Source organism: Megachile rotundata, chromosome 14 (assembly GCF_050947335.1).
Source record: "Megachile rotundata isolate GNS110a chromosome 14, iyMegRotu1, whole genome shotgun sequence".
Classification (NCBI taxonomy): domain Eukaryota; kingdom Metazoa; phylum Arthropoda; class Insecta; order Hymenoptera; family Megachilidae; genus Megachile; species Megachile rotundata.
This window is the reverse complement of record NC_134996.1, coordinates 11,018,924-11,038,716: the sequence shown is the minus strand read 5'-3', so window position 1 is coordinate 11,038,716 and position 19,793 is coordinate 11,018,924. Positions and strand designations below refer to the sequence as shown.

Here is a 19,793-nt window from a genome sequence, read left to right as displayed (position 1 = left end):
CTAGTTTCTTAGCTTTCATAGTGAACTGACATAATTTTTAAAGCTCTTTATTACAAATTTTTAGCGTAACATTTAAAATCAGCAATTCTACACTCACGCAATTATTAAAATTCAAATTTGTATATTATCATAGAATTGTTTTATTCATATTAAGTACCATGTAAATAAATTATACAATGTTTTTAATAATATAAAATATACAAATTTATAAAATTTATAAAATATTTAGTGACACATTTATATTACTGAATAATATCTTAAGGACAAATTAAAAGATTATGTGCAACATGAATATTGCAGGGTAGAATACCTTGTTATATTTTATGCCTAGCACCATAAAAAAAAATAAAAAATTGCAAAGGAGAACAAGTAGGTCAGCGAATCAGGATAAAAATCCGTGAGAAATTGATCGTCGAACTTTTCCTGGGATTACCCCGTGTTAATCGATGAAAAACGCGGTAACACCGGACGATAGAAACGTAACCTTACCGCTCGAGGTCTTTGAGCGAGTTCGGTGTGATGCGATCATCGTGGCGGAAGAAGGGGTACGAGAGAGAAAGGAAGCGGCAGAAGACAATAAGAGCAGAAAAGAGAGGAAAGAAGAGAAGCGTGGATAGAGCTTGCGCCATCATTGTCGAGCTTAGGAGTCAAGTTCTAGTGCACGGCCGAAACGGGAGAATCGACCTCCCCTCTTTCCGTCCCCTCCACGGCTCGTCCAGTGCAAGGGTGAGGGAAATCGTCGAAACCGGAGGGGAAGGGGAATGCTTTGCAATGTCGAGCGTGCGCGGCGAGCCTTGCATGGGATTCTACCAGGTGACCGAAATATATCTGCACTGAAATAAAATTGAAAGAATACTTTGACAAAATGAGTGCTTTAACTAACATATCAGTGACCGCGACCGTTTACGTCACCGATCAAACAATGTCTGACCACAAGAACTTTACGTCACTGATCCGACAATGTGTCTGACCGCAGGACTTATCTACTTGCTGCAATTTACTTCTTTTACAGTTTCTGTAAAACTAACTTGAACTAAATGATCAATATAAGTAGAAATAGCAGTAGTGGAGTAGTTATAATTGAAATCAAGTATTATAGAATAAAAGCAAAAGTATATCAATATTTCAGAGAAGCTAGTTTTTAGCAAACTTCTTTGTTAAACCACGCGCTGCAGAAAAAAACATCCTTGCAACAGCCTTTCACGGAACAGAGGACGTGCACGAGCAAAAGCAGTCTTCCCCTGCCGCACCTGTTCCGATACCTCCTTGATTTACTAGCTACGACACATATGTACAGGCACACGCAACGTATTATACTAGACACACCCGCTGTTTCACTTTTGAGGAGAAACTTGCAAAGAAACTTAACTCTTGTTTTCTAGATTGAATATTTTATGCTAGGAGATCAAGTTTGGTGTTTTTCGATTCGTAATCACGGTTTTGGATTGCTAGTTCTAATTGGATGGGTAAATAGAAGTGTATCGATAGTATGGTGAAGTTTGGAGTACCGTTGACTTGATGGATATTAAGGATTTATGGGGAAGTTTAATAGTTTGATGTATGATGGAGAAGCATCGAACTATGTCGAATTGAAATGCGAGTTAATCGAATTGTGAAATTGCATTGAACTAGATTGAGGTGAAATTGAATTATAATCGCATTGGAAATGTAATGAATTGATTTGTGTCAAGTTCAATTATGTGGAATTGAATTTCGTCAAGTCGAATTGCATGGAATTGAATTGCGTCAAGTTGAATTGCATGGAATTGAATTATGTAAAGTCGAATTGCATGGAATTGAATTATGTCTAGTCGAATTGCCTGGAATTGAAATGCATGAAATCGACTTGCAAGGAATTGAATTGCGTCAAGTCGAATTACATGGAATTGAATTGCGTGGAATTGAATTATGTCAAATCGAATTGCATGGAATTGAACTGCGTGGAATTGAATTATGTCAAATGGAATTGCGTGGAATTGAACTGCGTGTAATTGAATTATGTCCAGTCGTATTGCATGGAATTGAACTACGTGGAATTGAATTGCATGGAATTGAACTGCGTGGAATTGAATTATGTCAAGTCGAATTGCATGGAATTGATTTGCGTGGAATTGAATTATGTCAAATGGAATCGCGTGGAATTGAATTGCATGGAATTGAACTGCGTGGAATTGAATTATGTCAAGTCGAATTGCATGGAATTGAACTGTGTGGAATTGAATTGCATGGAATTGAACTGCGTGGAATTGAATTGCATGCAATTGAACTGCGTGGAACTGAATTATGTCAAGTCGAATTGCCTGGAATTGAATCGCACAGAATTGAACTGTGTCAAATCAAATTGCATGGAATTGAATCCCAAGAAATTGAAACCTACTTAACTTACATCAAATTCAAACCCATTAAATTGAATCCCAATATCCACCAACCCCTCCATCCTTTTAACAACAGAATTGAATCTAAAGTCCCATAACATCCCCTAATTCCACCCTCTAACACCACCTTACTATAACAAAGCTCTTTATCTACATTTCAATCACATAAAATTTCCCCTATCGTATCAGAAATCACCGTCCGCAATATTTCTTGTTTGTCCGTAATTAAAGAAGCAATAGTTTGTATGCACTTAAACCGGACATACAGTATATCCTAAGATCGTCGCGTGTCTGCATTCGTTGCAACAACTCGTTCAAGCTGAACTGTTTGTGTGCGCGCGCACAAGTGCCGATCGTGTATAAGTGGTCGTCAAGGTTAGCCACCTACTCGCTATCGTGGGCTCGTGCACACTCTCTCGGATGCATTTGAGTCGTCTTGCCAGCTTTAAAGTTTATTATGCGCTCGCGGAGAATCGAGGAAACGAATCTCTTCGCAGGCTGGCTCGCGTTTCAGCCTTCTCCGTCTTCGTATATTCACTTTATTGCGTGTATCACTCGTTGTGCAACGAATGTGCTACCGTTCGAGACTACCTCTCTTTACTAGAACACAAAACATGTTCACAATTTCTTGCAGGCGTCACGGAACATTATGAATTATTTTGCCGAAATTAATTTCTTTATTCAAAATACTTCTACGCGCTCTAATTCCATGCTCCATAATTCCACTTATTATAATTCCACGCATTATTAATTCTACGCGTCGTAATTCCATGCGTCGTAATTCCACGCGTCGTAATTCCACGCGTTGTAATTCCTTGCATTGTAATTCCGTGTATTATAATTCCACGCGTTATTAATTCTACGCGTCGTAATTCCATGCGTCGTAGTTCCACGCGTCGTAATTCCATGCGCCGTAATTCCACGCGTTATTAATTCCATGCGCCGTAATTCCACGCGTTATTAATTCTACGCGTCGTAATTCCACGCATCGTAATTCCACGCATCGTAGTTCCACGCATCGTAGTTCCACGCATCGTAATTCCACGCATCGTAATTCCACGCATCGTAATTCCACGCATCGTAATTCCACGCATCGTAATTCCACGCATCGTAGTTCCACGCATCGTAATTCCACTCGTTATTAATTCTACGCGTCGTAATTCCACGCATCGTAATTCCACGCATCGTAGTTCCACGCATCGTAGTTCCACGCATCGTAATTCCACGCATCGTAATTCCACGCATCGTAATTCCACGCATCGTAATTCCACGCATCGTAGTTCCACGCATCGTAATTCCACTCGTTATTAATTCTACACGTCGTAATTCCATGCGTCGTAATTCCATGCATCGTAATTCCACGCGTCGTAATTCCATGCACCGTAATTCCACGTATTATAATTCCACGCGTTATTAATTCCACGCGTCGTAATTCCATGTACGGGGAATTACGGCGCATGGAATTACGACGCGTGAAATTACGACGCATGGAATTACAACGCGTAGAATTAATGACGCGTGGAATTACGGCGCGTGGAACTACGACGCGTGGAGTTACAACGCATGGAATTAATAACGCGTGGAATTACGGCGCGTGGAATTACGACGCGTGGAATTACGTCGCGTAGAATTAATAACGCGTGGAATTATAATACGTGGAATTACGGTGCGTGGAATTAGAGCGCGTAGAAGTGCGTATGCAGATATTGAACAGAGGTGAATTTGCGAAAACTGCATTTCGGTAGAATGATAACTTTGATATATCCCGAACAGGTGAGTAGGACGAAAAGGTTAACAGGACTCGATATTCCGTTTACATTCTTCGTCGGAACTGGTTTCTCCCCCGTTCCAGGGATGTACGGTCCTTTGGACCCTAGGAAGTTTGCCAAACACGAGAGAGGAACGACATTAAAATTCGACCACTCCCTTACTAACAAATACCTTCAAATTTGCAATAATTTCTACTTATTTGATTCCACATTATTTCTCTCACTGAATCTAAAAATCAAGGTATAATTTTTTAAGAATTATCATATGGTGCACAGATTTTTAAACCTGATATGCGATATAATTATAAACCAGACTGAATTCTCAAAATAAAAAATTTGTCTCAATTAAATATTTCGTGTGAAAAAGTCTGCTAAATATTTCGTGCGAAAAATTATTCTTTGTTATATGTTTGATGTGAAAAATTTCTTTATTATATGTTCCATGTGAAAAATTTCTTTGATACATGTTTCATGTGAAAAATTTTTCTTTATATTTCATGTGACAATTTCGGTCCAAATATTTTATACAAAAAATTCTGTTAAGATTTCCATTAAAAATTTCACATGAAAGATTGATTCAATATTTCATCTGAAAAGTTTGTACCCATTAAAACGCATGAAAAATATTTATGAAATATTTGATAAAAAATGTCTTCTACATCCAGGGCTAATCGGTTCCGGTGGAAGTGTTAGAAGTTTATCTCAGAGTCTCATCAATCACGAGGGAACGACATGGAAGATATAAATTATAGCATTTCACAGCTCCGAAATTGACATCGTTTCGAAACTGGCCGGCTATAAACGTTACCCAGTTTGCAATAATTATGATTTACAGTATAGCTCCAACCTTGGATCGTATTAATAACACGCGTTAAAAATTGTATAATTAAAAGTTACCACTGTAATAAGATACTCGAGACGGACCATAAATTCAGTTCCTTTCTTTTTTTTTAAATTCACACAAATTATAGTAAAAGTATAATATAACTTTTTGAAAGTATATCCTTTCAAAAGTTGTTAAAATTATGTAAGAATGTGACCCAATAATTAAACATTCAATGCACAAAATAATAAATATATGTAAATGCATAATGAATGCATTTCAGAATATGCAAACGAATGTTACATCGAATACGCGGAAACAGAGAGACAGTAATAACGTCCGTTCGATTAAGATACGACGGAAACATTGTTTGAATACGAAGGAAGTCGAGGCTAGAGAGAAAGAAAGGGTCTCTCTAAAAAAGAAGCGAAGAGAAAAAGAAATAGAAGGAGCGAGTGCAGAGGAGAAGAAAGCAACGCGGTGCAGCTGTTGGCCAGGTTGCACAATGCAAAAGTTCGGGTTCTAATTCTAAAGCGACTACCAATCAGGCCCGACATTGTTCACCGATGAAAGCTCGCAATTTTTCGGGGTTAATCGTTCCTTGAAACCTAATAAGCGACGGAACACCGTTGGACGTCGTTGAAAAAGTCCCATGTGACCCTCCCTAAAAAAAGAACCTGGGAACGTTCGAATTTGCTAGACTATCTGGAATATTTACAATTTGCATGGTTTCAAACAGGTTTGCACGAGTTGGAACGTGTTCAGATGCCGAGTCGATAGTGCATTTATATTGCTATAAATAATGACGTTCAAAAAGGATGATCAATCAGGTACGGGTGGAGGGATCTTGAAACAGGAGGGAACCAAGGACGGTGACCACTGCATTGCGACGAAGAGTAGGCTATTACTTCTTTAATTGTCGCGATAGTTGGAGGTACATTTTGACAGAGAAGGTGTCCACAGAGTTGGATACTTGGAGGTACACTTCTGGATCTGGAGATGCTTCATCATGAATGGAAGGGTGTAACACATTTTGGGACTTGATATGTTTAAGTCTCTTTAAGGTATATTTTTAAGTTTGGGAAAATTAAGGAAATGGTTGCTGATGACTTTTCAAATGATAGTTTGATATTTAGAGATGTAGCATTTGATTGTACCAATCTGCAAATATCCAAATATCTAAATATCCAAATCTTCAAATGTCCAAATGTCCAAATGTCCAAATCTCCAAATCTTCAAATCTCCAAGTCTACAAATCTCTAAATCACTAAATTCCCAAATAGCTGTATGACCTAATCTCTAAATCCCTAATTTCTCAAATCTCCAAATCCCTAAATCCCCAAATTCCCAAATGACCTAATTTCTAAATTCCAAAATTCCAACATAACCTAATCCCCAAATCTCCAAATCCCTAAATCACCAAATTACTATATGACCTAATCCCTAAATCCCCAAATTACTATATGACCTAATCTCTAAATCCCTAATTTCTCAAATCTCCAAATCCCTAAATCTCCAAATTCCCAAATGACCTAATTTCTAAATCCCAAAATTCCAACATAACCTAATCCCCAAATCCCCAAATTTCTAAATTTCCAAATTACTACATGACTTAATCCCTAAGTCCCCAAATTGCTATATGACTTAATCTCTAAATCCTCAAATTCTCAAACTTCCAAATCCCTAAATCCCCAAATTCTCAAATGACCTAATTCCTAAATTCCTAAATTCCTAAATTCCTAAATTCCTAAATTCCTAAATTCCAAAATTCCAACATAACCTAATCCCGAAGTCCCCAAATCCCTAAATCTCCAAATTACTACATGACTTAATCCCTAAATCCCCAAATTACTATATGACCTAATCTCTAAATCCCCAAATTCTCAAACTTCCAAATCCCTAAATCCCCAAATTTCCAAATGACCTAATTTCTAAATTCCAATATTCCAACATAACCTAATCCCCAAATCCCCAAATTACTATACAACTAAACTGAGAACCAAAGACAGGAAGAGATGTATCACCTCCAAAAAATGGTAGACGTCGATTTGTCAGAGTTCAGAAAAGCAGTCCTCAAAGCTCGGATTGTATAAATAGTTCGTTCACCCGATACGCTTGAGGTGGATCCAAAAACCTGAACATTTGGTGTCTCCTCGACGAATGACAAGTCAGACTTAATTTCTGAGACATTCGCAATCTTAGACCGCGATGATCAGACAAAAATGTAATTATTCAGGATACAGAAGGTTTAATTTATCACAAGGACAATAATTAAAGAATATTTCATTTGGATCTCTTTCTTTTTTTATATCCCCTGTTCTCCCTTCAGAGCATGATATAAACCTTGACCAAGTTAAGGATAACCGCATTAAAGTTCCACTCTCTTGTAAGCCAATCAACGGAAGAAAGTGTTTAACGGACAGCAAATTGTGTGTACAATAAAAATGTTGAGCATGTTGTTTAACATTTGTGTGTTGGATTACGTTGGTTATTGGTTGGTGTTAATTTTTAATGGAACTAGCTTATTGTTAGTGCAAAATTTAACACTTACCTGATTAAACGTTGTGGTTGTCTTTAGGTACTTTAGGATGTGGTACATGTACATGTGAGGGAGATGTTCCTAGGTTCATCTAAACTCTCTCTGTATATTCTATGACTTACTTAGGTTTTAGAGTTTAGAATAAATTCTATGATTTATATAGGTTCTAGATTCTCAAGTTATGATATCTACTTAGGTTCTAGGTCCTCAAGTTATCATACCTACTTAGGTTCTAGGTCCTCAAGTCATCATATCTACTTAGGTTCTAAATTCTCAAATTATCACATTTAATTAGGTTCTAGAATCTCAAGTCATCACATTTACTTAGGTTCTAGGCCCTCAAATTATAACATTCTCACTTCTCTCACTTAGATTTAGCCTTCTAGGCCCTCAAGTCATAACATTTACTTAGCTTCTAGATTCTCATTAGGTCATCAGATTTACCTAGGTTTTAGACTTTCATTAGATCATAAGATTTAACTAAGTCCTAAGTTCTCATTAGATCATAAGATTTAACTAAGTCCTAAGTTCTCATTAGATTTAACTAAGTCCTAGGTTCTCATTAGATGTTCAGATTTACCTAAATTCTAGACTCTCAGATCACAAGATTCACCTAGGCTCTAAAATCTCTCTAGATCCTAACATTTGGTTAGGTTCTGATCTTCTTCTAGGTCTTAAGATCTACCTAACTACTAGAGTAAGTCCTAACACAGCTAAGACCTAGCTATCTAGGTTACCTAAATTTACTCTAGCTTATAAAATTTACATAGGCTCTCTCTCTAGATCTAATGCTTGTTTAGGTACTAAACTCTCTTAAACTTTAGGACTAAACTCTCTCTAGAATCTTAGATCTTCTCTAAGATCTCCCTATGTTCTTCACATGTCACACATGAACATCTCCATAACCTCAAGCTCTCCCTATGTTCTTCACATGTCACACATGAACATCTCCATGACCTGAAGCTCTCCCTATGTTCTTCACATGTCACACATGAACATCTCCATGACCTCAAGCTCTCCCTGGTTCCTCCTAGATCTCCCAAAGTTCTCCCTAGTCTCTCCTCACATGTCCACAACGTGTCCAACTCTCCAAACACTTAATCCACACCAAAAAAAAGCAAAACTCACCTGTAACAAACCATAAAATCAACTTTAAAATTTGCATACTATAATTTATTTAAATAACACAATATAAATCTTAACCAATAGCTCACGTTATAACTACAATAATTACACGAATAAACAAGTCGTGCAACGATATCTTCACTGTTCATACGAAGTTTTTTATTTGAACAAGCCAGTAATTACAATGATGAATTGCTCGGTACTCGATAACAGCTAACCACTCGACCCAACTAGCTTTCTTGAATACGTAATCGTGCTTAAAAAGCGGATAAAAGTTCAAAAAAAGAAATAAGACAAAAACGACGTCCAGTTTCGTGTACATAGCTATCACGACAACGTTGCCGCAATTATTGCAATTATTTCTTGAATGCATAATCGTCTTCTAAATCGAGCTAATGACCGACTGTGGTTACCAAGCTGGAACTGCTTGGACGACTGAAATATTCCTAACACTCGTTCGCGACGTTTATTTAGAGGAGTCGAGAATTCTTCACTTTGATTATGATCGCTTGAACGTGACGTGAGGGGAATTATGCGATTTTTATGGGGGTTTTATGTATGTTTGCAGGGAGAATTGTTTAAGGCACGAGAACGGAATTTTTTAGGTGCTGGTGCAGGTATTGTTCTAAGAATTCTGTTAGAAAAATTTCTACTAGCTTAGAGTACTTTTAGAGTACTATTAATCAGTGTACGTGCGATTGAATAGTTGGTGAGCAGTTTGGGGAAGTTCATAGTTTTTGTAAACTTGAATATTCATAAGTTTTTAAGATTTTATATGTAGGAGTTTCCAAGTTTTCAAGTTCTCATGTTCACATGTTTTCAAATTTACAAAGTTGCAAGTTTAAAAATATCCAAAGCTATACATGTATTACTAGATCACCAAACTTCCAAACCTACAAATCCTCAAATCCCTAAATCCCTAAATCGCCAAATCTCCAAACCTCTAAATCCCTAAATCTCCAAATTGCTAAATGACCTAACCTGTAAATCTCCAAATTGATAAATGACCTAACCTGTAAATCTCCAAATTGCTAAATGACCTAACCTGTAAATCTCCAAATTACTAAATGACCTAACCTGTAAATCTCCAAATTGTTAAATGACCTAACCTGTAAATCTCCAAATTGCTAAATGACCTAACCTGTAAATCTCCAAATTGCTAAATGACCTAACCTGTAAATCTCCAAATTCCCAAATTTCTAAATACCTAAATCCTCAAACTGCTATATGACTTAGTCTATAAATCCCTAAATTCTCAAATTTCTAAATTTCTAAATACCTGAATACCCAAATTGCTATATGAGCTAATCTTCAAATCACCAAATTTCCAAATCTCTAAATCCCTAAATCCCCAAATTGCTACATGATCTAATCTCTAAATCCCCAAATTCCCAAATGACCTAATCTCTAAATCCCCAAATTCCAAAATTTCCAAATCTTGAAAGCCTCAAATCTCCAAATCCCCAAATTCCTAAATCTTGAAATCTCTAAATCACCAAAATACTACATGACCTAATCTCTAAATCCCCAAATTCCAAAATTTCTAAATCTTCAAAGCCTCAAATCTCCAAATCCCCAAATTTCCAAATCTTGAAATCCCTAAATCATCAAATTACTGTATGACCTAATCTCTAAATCCTTAAATCTCCAAATTTCCAAATCTCTAAATCCCCAAATGTCAAAATATCCAAATCCCAAAATCCCCAAATTCCCAAATGACCTAATTTCTAAATCTCCAAATTCTCAAATATCCAAGGTGCAAATCCCCAAATTCCCCAAATTCCACATCTCCAACTCCCTAAATCCCCAAATTCCCAAATGACCTAATTTCTAAATCCCCAAATTCTCAAACATCCAATCTCCAAATCCCCAAATTCCCCAAATTCCACATCTCCAACTCCCTAAATCCCCAAATTCCCAAATGACCTAATTTTTAAATCCCCAAATTCCCAAATGACCTAATTTCTAAATCCCCAAATTCTCAAACATCCAATCTACAAATCCCCCAATTCCCCAAATTCCACATCTCCAAATCCCTAACTTCCCAACACCCCCAAATCTCCAAATCCTCAAATCCCTAACTTCCCAATATCCCCAAATCCCAACCCACCCACCTCAACCCCCAAATTTCCAAATCTACAAATTACCATAAATCTATAAACATCGAAACGTCGAATAAAATGACGAACAAATTTCATGAATGGCTATTCGAAGCGATTACTAGCCGTGACCCAGGCATTTCTTTGGAAAATCCGCACTTGACCCAATTCCGTGCGGTTTTCCCTGGAAGCTAGAAAAGCTGCGTCGCACGAATCGCGTTTCAGTGTGAAATTGCACCAGGAACCTTGACATTCCCACGAGATCGGTAAATGGAAGCTCGTCACGTGAAGTGTACTTCCGAGGGCCTTGTAACAGGAAATCACCCCGGAGCTTTCTCAAATAACCCTATAAGGCTCGTTCGCCTGGCTAAATATACATTGTTCCTGGTTAACCGCTCCTATAATTTGCATACAATTGAATTTGCAATTATCTTATGAACCAGCAACTAACCATACGATCTTTTAACATTTAAATTCATAGAAACACTTCGGTATTTTATTATTCGTGAAGTTTTACAATTTCAGGTTCCTTCAACCTTGAAATTTTACAATTTCAGATTTCTTCAACCTTGCAATTTTCAAGTATTTTATTGTTTATTTTTATTTGAAATTTTTTAATTTCCGATATGGAGTGAAATAAATATAGAAAAGCACAGGTACGTGGATAAAGTATAATACAGAAGAACAATGAAATGCGTGGGAAACACGAGGACAATAAAAGAGGACCTCGGTACTGAAAGCGAATATAGGTGTTCCGAGTTGCTCGGAATATTATTAACGTAATATTTATGGGTATTTTGTCAAGCCCAAAAACGTTTCACCTTTGCAATTTTAAACTGATATTTAAGACCATATGGACGTCTCCACAGCTTGACGTTCTTAACAATTGACAATAGCTTTCTAACAAGCCAGAAAAGCACATCTTTCTAAATGCCAATATACCTTTTCTTAAGGAAGTTTATTTCCATGGTCCTAAACTGTGCACCCCAATAAAGTGGGCCTACGCGCTCGAACTCCGATGATAAACACATGGTGCCCATTTATTACTTCCTTTGAAGGACCCAAATCACTCAAGTACTTTGGGTTACTTTGTTAACAAAATGTAATTTACAATCCTGGAGTGAAGGCTAAAAATCTTAGAATGCCATTCACTGAACCATCTCACCAATCAGTATTTTTCACAAATAACAGTCTGTCCTGATTGGTCCCTTTTTGGTAACGCCTTCGCGTCCTGAACTTTCTGCATTGCTTTCTTTTCTGGCTTTTTAGAGGCGACTAGTTAGTCTTAATTCAGCTTCCTTAGAATATACTTACTTCGGTCAGTCTTACATTAACTTTGTCACTATCAACGACTTTAACACACAACAATCATTACAACTAGTGGGATGATGATCAACATCCTTCAATGACCTGGGCACACCAGTGTGGAGGACTCTGAGCCACTCTATCAATTCTACTCTATAATACTAACTCTACATATAATTCCACTACCGTAACAAGTTGTGGAAACGCCATGGGTCGACGAAGATTTACAACCTTCGAAATTAACTATAAATAATTAATATTTTACCCAGCGCGTGAACATTTTTGGTCCTTCGAGCCGGATACAACGAACTTGCTCAGTGCATAAACTCAGTTTGCAGTGCAATAATCAGGATTAAGTGTTACAATGTGTATCGCAAAGTGTTTGAAAATCACAGTGAGTGACCACACTGGTGTGTTCCCATGCGCGTCAAACGGACTATTAAGTGAAATCAACTCGAAAACATATCAAACAACGGACAATCTGAGGATTTTCCAAAGGCTTCAACAAGATAAGTCAACAATCAGTATACAATTTCGCTTCTCTAAAGTAGGCTCGTTTCATCGTTTCGCCAATTTCTTTGATATTCTTGGTACACGATTTCATGACATCAGACAGTCATGTCAAATCCGTCAAACTCTAACATAACACAATTCTTAATACAAGAATTTAACATTAATAACTTGCGACACAAATGAAGTAATAACATCAGGCAGATTTCTTGACACATGACCAGTTTTCAATTACGAAAATTCATATCATCACAATGTATCATATTTCTCATGCAAATACAACTACCTGATTTAAGTACTCAATCTTTTCAACATAAGTCAATGTTAATTGTTCCATGGATCTAAACGGACACATAGTTTCAGAATTCAAGATAATTATTACCCCGTCGTAGCCAAGATTATATTATTACTCTAAGATAGTGTCCGACGGGTCCATCGACCCGCCGTTTTAGCGCACTACCTGTCTCATGCGTACCTGCCCTAATGGTCATAAAACCATTTCAATTTCGTTTACACGTATTCTTTAGTAAAATGGACATATTATCCATTCATCTTCGTACATTTATTCAAAATCGTACAAATTGCATATAATAAAAATCTTCAAAAACATTTCTTACATCTGGTTGTACAAACAGATGACCATCAACTAATCCGCGGATTTAATATCCTTGATCAAAATTACGGGTTTCTGTCACAAAATAAGACCTCCCATCAATTTCATCAGAATGTTAAAACGAAAAACTACATATCAAAATATATCTCATTGATATTATTTTATTCCTAACAAGAGGTTGCCGTATTTGCAATTGTAAGGATTCTTCTCAGGTCACTTCTTAAATAAACAACGAACATTATAACGTACTTCTTATACCTAAACTGTTCGGAAAATTATATTCTAGTATTTAATAATTGAATTGTTATCATATCAAATTCACACAAGACCTAATTTCATTATTAACTTTTTCTATTTTATCACAAATGCATGTTAATAAATGCATTTCTGTCAATTGTCACATAATTAGGATATGTTGACAGTTCAAGAGAATAGGAAATTAATATATTCATCATTTATGTAATAACAGATAAATCTGTTATGATTGTTTAAAATATTTATTCAGCAAAATCAACAACTTTCTCACTGTTACACATTAACTGATAATTGTTCTTGAGAGACGTTACAATAAAATTCTCATATCAAGATATTATCATCTTATAGAACAAATGTTTTATTTCAATTGCATTTCATGGAATTTCAGTCGAATATCATTTCAGTTTTTATTGGAAGTTTGAAATTCAATATTGCATGATGTCAACATATTGAATTAATTATGTACTATCAAGCAAACTTCAGTGAACATCAGCACATGTTAAATTCTTTGACCTTTCTGAGGTTTCTTTAAATCACTCAGACTTAGAGTATCAATCATTCAATCTTCATTATTCTTTAAGTATCTAAAATATCATCTTGTATTGATCAAGATTCATGTTTCTAAACAATTAATTTGAATTGGTTCATCGGGGGGAGCAAGGCAATTCCCCAATTCATTCAAAATATGTCACACCATGTGTCGTTCAATTCACTTTATTTTATAATACAATCACACTTCAATTTGCAAGGTAAAGAATGAACTACAAGTTCAACATTTGCAAAATATTTACGTCTTTATTCTACGTCTCACGCTCCATGAATTCTTCGTTTAAACCATGATCTAGAGTTTATAGTTCGTTTCAAAATGAACCTTAATCATTAAAACTGTTTCTCAAACTATTAGAGATTCTCAACAATACGAGATCAATTGTGACATTCATTTACAGTTTTCTTTTAAGAAAATCCAATAACTTTCTTCACAACACGTGGAACAACCGTCCATGCTTGTAAAAAAGAATACCGGCTCTAGGTCAGCGTATGGTCATAAACAAAATCCTTACTCAGTAAAAATTCAGTGTCGATCTTTTGTCAGCTGAGATCAAGTGCAGAGGACAATCGTCAATGGCACCTTATTGTCATCAAGTTTCGACCCTCATTTAGAATACTACCTGATGAGACCCTTGCTATCATCATGGTCACAGAGTCCTATTCTTTATCAATCTTACATTATTCTGTCACGAAATTTACTTTCGTTTAGTTTCATGGAACAAAATATCAGAACCACCATTAAAATGTTATTATTGAAATCTATATTACAGATTAATTTTGGATCATTATTCATGATCAAAACTTTATAGAATATTCCAATTCTGAAGATTTACGACCTTCTTGAGTTGGAAATTTTATGTCACGTGAAAACAAAATACAGATTCATGGTACTCAATTTAAAGATATCAAAACATCACAAATTCGTGTTCTTTAAACATTTCGAACATGAGGCTCATCCTTCCTGTATTTCTTTGTGGCAAGTTTGAGGCAACTCGTTTAGTCTTGGTTTACTATGACAATCAGACCTGTTCATATGGCACTCATTGTGCATACCATTTATGCACAGTTTTACCAAAATCCTTGTCTTTCCCAGCGGGCCAAGGCACTCAGACTTATTCATATTGCAGTCGCGAAGTGTGCGATCCTTACAAGGATACGCCAAAGGCACTCGGACTCAATCAAGTATCAGTCGCGAAGTGTGCGATCCTTACAAGGATACGCCAAAGGCACTCGGACTCAATCAAGTATCAGTCGCGAAGTGTGCGATCCTTACAAGGATACGCCAAAGGCACTCGGACTCAATCAATTGTCAGTCGCGCAGTGTGCGATCCTTACAAGGTTACGCCAAAGGCACTCGGACTTAGTCAATTGTCAGTCGCGCAGTGTGCGATCCTTACAAGGTTACGCCAAAGGCACTCGGACTCAGTCAATTGTCAGTCGCGCAGTGTGCGATCCTTACAAGGTTACGCCAAAGGCACTCGGACTCAATCAATTGTCAGTCGCGCAGTGTGCGATCCTTACAAGGATACGCCTGACACTCGGACACAATCAAAAACAATTCTTATTACTTTTTAAAAAAAAAAAAAATCCAAATCATCCAACTATTTGAATCACCTTGCTAACCACACAAGCTGCAATACAACAGTGCCTCAAACTGCCTTTCATATAAACTTACAACTTTATTATCCTTTGAGGATCTATCAGCCACGTCAAATGCATGTAATTGATTCAACTACCAATTCTTCTTCAAACTGTTTTCATCACGAATTCACAACTGACTGACGAACACAACCAAGATTCAGCCTCAAATGTGTCGCAAGAACTAAATTATTTACACTGCAAATTTCAACATGTTAATCATTCGAACATAATCATTGTGAAATCACGCTTATTCATGTTTATCACATCAGACGCAATGATTTACTATTCTATGTTTCGAGCAATATATTATTGGCGATTCGGTAACGAGCTCTACGCAAGCGAAAGTCAAGTCATCAAACAAATCATCAAGATTCAGTGTTCAAATGAAAAAAAAAAAAAACATCATTCAGAAATAATGCGCTATCACTGCAATGGCCTCTTGGTGCAGTCTTGCATCCGGAATCAGACAACCCCATCCAGATGGCCAACATTCAAGATGCCGCAACAATTCTTTCATGAAATCAAGCAAGTACCACTTTCTACCAATCAAGCAGAACAGGTACACCTGGTGACATAAAGGTAATCGTAGGTGATACCACATGACATTCTACAATTCAAAGATAAGTATCTAGACTTTATATTATTGATCGGTACCCTCTCAACGGGGGGAGTATGTTCCGAGTTGCTCGGAATATTATTAACGTAATATTTATGGGTATTTTGTCAAGCCCAAAAACGTTTCACCTTTGCAATTTTAAACTGATATTTAAGACCATATGGACGTCTCCACAGCTTGACGTTCTTAACAATTGACAATAGCTTTCTAACAAGCCAGAAAAGCACATCTTTCTAAATGCCAATATACCTTTTCTTAAGGAAGTTTATTTCCATGGTCCTAAACTGTGCACCCCAATAAAGTGGGCCTACGCGCTCGAACTCCGATGATAAACACATGGTGCCCATTTATTACTTCCTTTGAAGGACCCAAATCACTCAAGTACTTTGGGTTACTTTGTTAACAAAATGTAATTTACAATCCTGGAGTGAAGGCTAAAAATCTTAGAATGCCATTCACTGAACCATCTCACCAATCAGTATTTTTCACAAATAACAGTCTGTCCTGATTGGTCCCTTTTTGGTAACGCCTTCGCGTCCTGAACTTTCTGCATTGCTTTCTTTTCTGGCTTTTTAGAGGCGACTAGTTAGTCTTAATTCAGCTTCCTTAGAATATACTTACTTCGGTCAGTCTTACATTAACTTTGTCACTATCAACGACTTTAACACACAACAATCATTACAACTAGTGGGATGATGATCAACATCCTTCAATGACCTGGGCACACCAGTGTGGAGGACTCTGAGCCACTCTATCAATTCTACTCTATAATACTAACTCTACATATAATTCCACTACCGTAACAAGTTGTGGAAACGCCATGGGTCGACGAAGATTTACAACCTTCGAAATTAACTATAAATAATTAATATTTTACCCAGCGCGTGAACAATAGGTCAGCCAAATGAGCCAGGATTATGAAGGATGTGAGCGCCGCGTGTAACAGAAATATTCTCAACAGTCGTACATCTTTCTGAATTGCAACATTTCGGAAGAACCATAAACATGTATAATAGCAAACACACGATAGCAATTACTGGAAAAAAATGACGCTTTTAAAACTTGCTGCAAAAAATGCAATTACATTAGAATAACTCGTTAATTATATTAACTAATAAATTGTAGTAATTAGATAATAAAGTTCCTCCATAATTTATAATCGATAATCTTTACGCAAGATCTACTGATATTCTGATACAAAGCGGTGATATTCAAATGAAGTGAAAAAAGTTATATGTATACTTGGAACTCGTTAATCAAAGAAATCGAAGGTAACTCAGGTTTATGCATTTCCTGGCATATTTCATAGGCAATCGACTGTAAATCTACGTCGTTGCTCGGTTTAATGAAAGGATTGGATAGCAAATGTGGGACGTTATTTAGTGAAAATTTGAAACATTGTTGACTAGTTGTTACATTAGCTTCCATTTTATAGAATTAAATTAAACAAAAATACACAGTAGCGCATCAGTAAGTAAAATTGCAAGTTCCACAAAATACATTAACCATATGCTTCCCTCATCATCGTGGTATTTATGACGTATGAATGCACTTAAGGTACATCGACAGGATTTTGTAGAATTAAACTAAACAAAAATACACAGTAGCTCATCAGTAGGTAAAATTGCAAGTTCCACAAAATACATTAACCATATGCTTCCCTCATCATTGTGGTATTTATGACGTATGAATGATCCTAAGGTACATCGACAGGATTTTGTAGAATTAACCCCTTACACTATTTTGACGAGTCTGACTCATACTTCGGCTATGACAAATTCTACTCGAATTTTGAATAAATTTCAATTTGTAGTTCAAGTCCAACTTTGCACAGTTGCATAATACCAAATTCACATAACATTTCAAGTTTCTGTGTCTGTTATGGCTGAAGTCAGCTCTGAAAAACATCATAGTGCAAGGAGTTAAACTAAAGAAAAATACATACACAGTATCTCATAAAAGTTCCCCAAAATAACACATTAACATGCTCCCCTCATCGTGCTTACATGAATGCACCTAAGGTACATCGGTTTAGAATAGAAAAATAAAAAGAGATAAGATTGCGAGCGAGGGGAGACCTGTTGGCACAGAAACGAAGAAAATAGGTCAGAAGAAGATTACGCGAGGCGTCATTATGCATCCAGGTGGTGGAGGTGGTTGCTATTCAGAAAACGTTTCAGAGATACGATACACCTGTCCCGGTGTCTGGAATCCGCGAGACCTGGAAGCTAAGAGCTGGTCAGAGTACGCAAAAGGAGGAGTTTAAGTGGGTCAGTAGGTGAGTCGTGCTAAACAGTGCACGGGAGTGTCCCGACATTGACCTATATGTCTACTTTATGTGTGCACTTGCCTTCCCCTTCCGTGACCCCTCTTTCTCTCTCCCCCTTTCTGCTGTCTCGCTTTAACCCGACCATCCCCTCCCCGTCGCTCGATGCACTTTCCAGCCAATTGCATATAGGGTCTGCTTGCACTTGGAGTGCACTTTCCCCACCATCGACGCCACCCCGGCGCCACACGGCGTACCGCCGCCACCCCCTTTGCCAGACGCGATCGATGCCCTGACAACCTAACGATTCATGGCTACTGGAATCATCTAACTTGTCTTTCCAGAAATACGAGTCATGACAAATTTTTTTGCTTCATCGTTTGTCGAGACATTTCGGACTTTGTGCGGGAAGAGCAGTTAGCAGTCAAATCGTTCGTTTATGAATTCATTGACGTTGTAATGGTTGTTCGTTATATACGAATGATTCTTTTACTATTATAATAATGTATGTAATGTAATAATAACGTAATGTATGTTTATAATGTATGTAATGTAATAATAACGTAATGTATGTTTATTAATGTATGTAATGTAATAATAACGTAATGTACATAATGTAATGTATATATGTAATGTAATAATAACGTAATGTACATAATGTAATGTCTATATGTAATGTAATAATAACGTAATGTACATAATGTAATGTCTATATGTAATGTAATAATAACTATTGTAATAATGTATGTATTAAAGAACAATTGCATGGTGTAACACTTGTGTAATCAAATGATACGTAAAAAAATAGTCAACGTTCTACTGATATTAATAAACTGAGGTTCTAAAAAAATGAGGTTCTCAAAATCCTGTGTCTATCAAAAATAAAGTGATATGAAATTATCGATAAAATTGCGATACCATACGGTATCGATAAAGTTGCAATATCATCAATATGTATCGATGATATCGACAAAATTACAATATCATGAATATGTATAAGTTCCGATATCAATATAATATCGATAAAAAGAAGACATAGAACCTTGACGAATTCTAAACGAACAAATTTTCCTGGTAATTAGTCTGAAACGATAAATAGCCCATTAGTTAACCCGCAGGCTCACCTGTTCGCAGGAAAGGCAACTCATTAACGACCTCGACGTCGCGATGTAACAAAAACGATTTCGCAACGCGATTTGCGTACGCGCACGCATGCCTCGGTGCGTGTCGTAGCCTTGCGGAAATATAAATAGAGATCGGCGATAGAAAAGGAGGGAAACTTGAACGAACGAGTCAGTCACACTTCAC

At 36.8% G+C, this 19,793-nt stretch overlaps 1 protein-coding gene across 3 annotated transcripts in view; it reads right to left on the bottom strand.

Moving 5' to 3' along the window:
* Positions 1–19,793, bottom strand: part of usp (retinoid X receptor ultraspiracle) — a 65,820-nt gene that overhangs the window by 39,273 nt on the left and 6,754 nt on the right. The window lies entirely within an intron of this gene.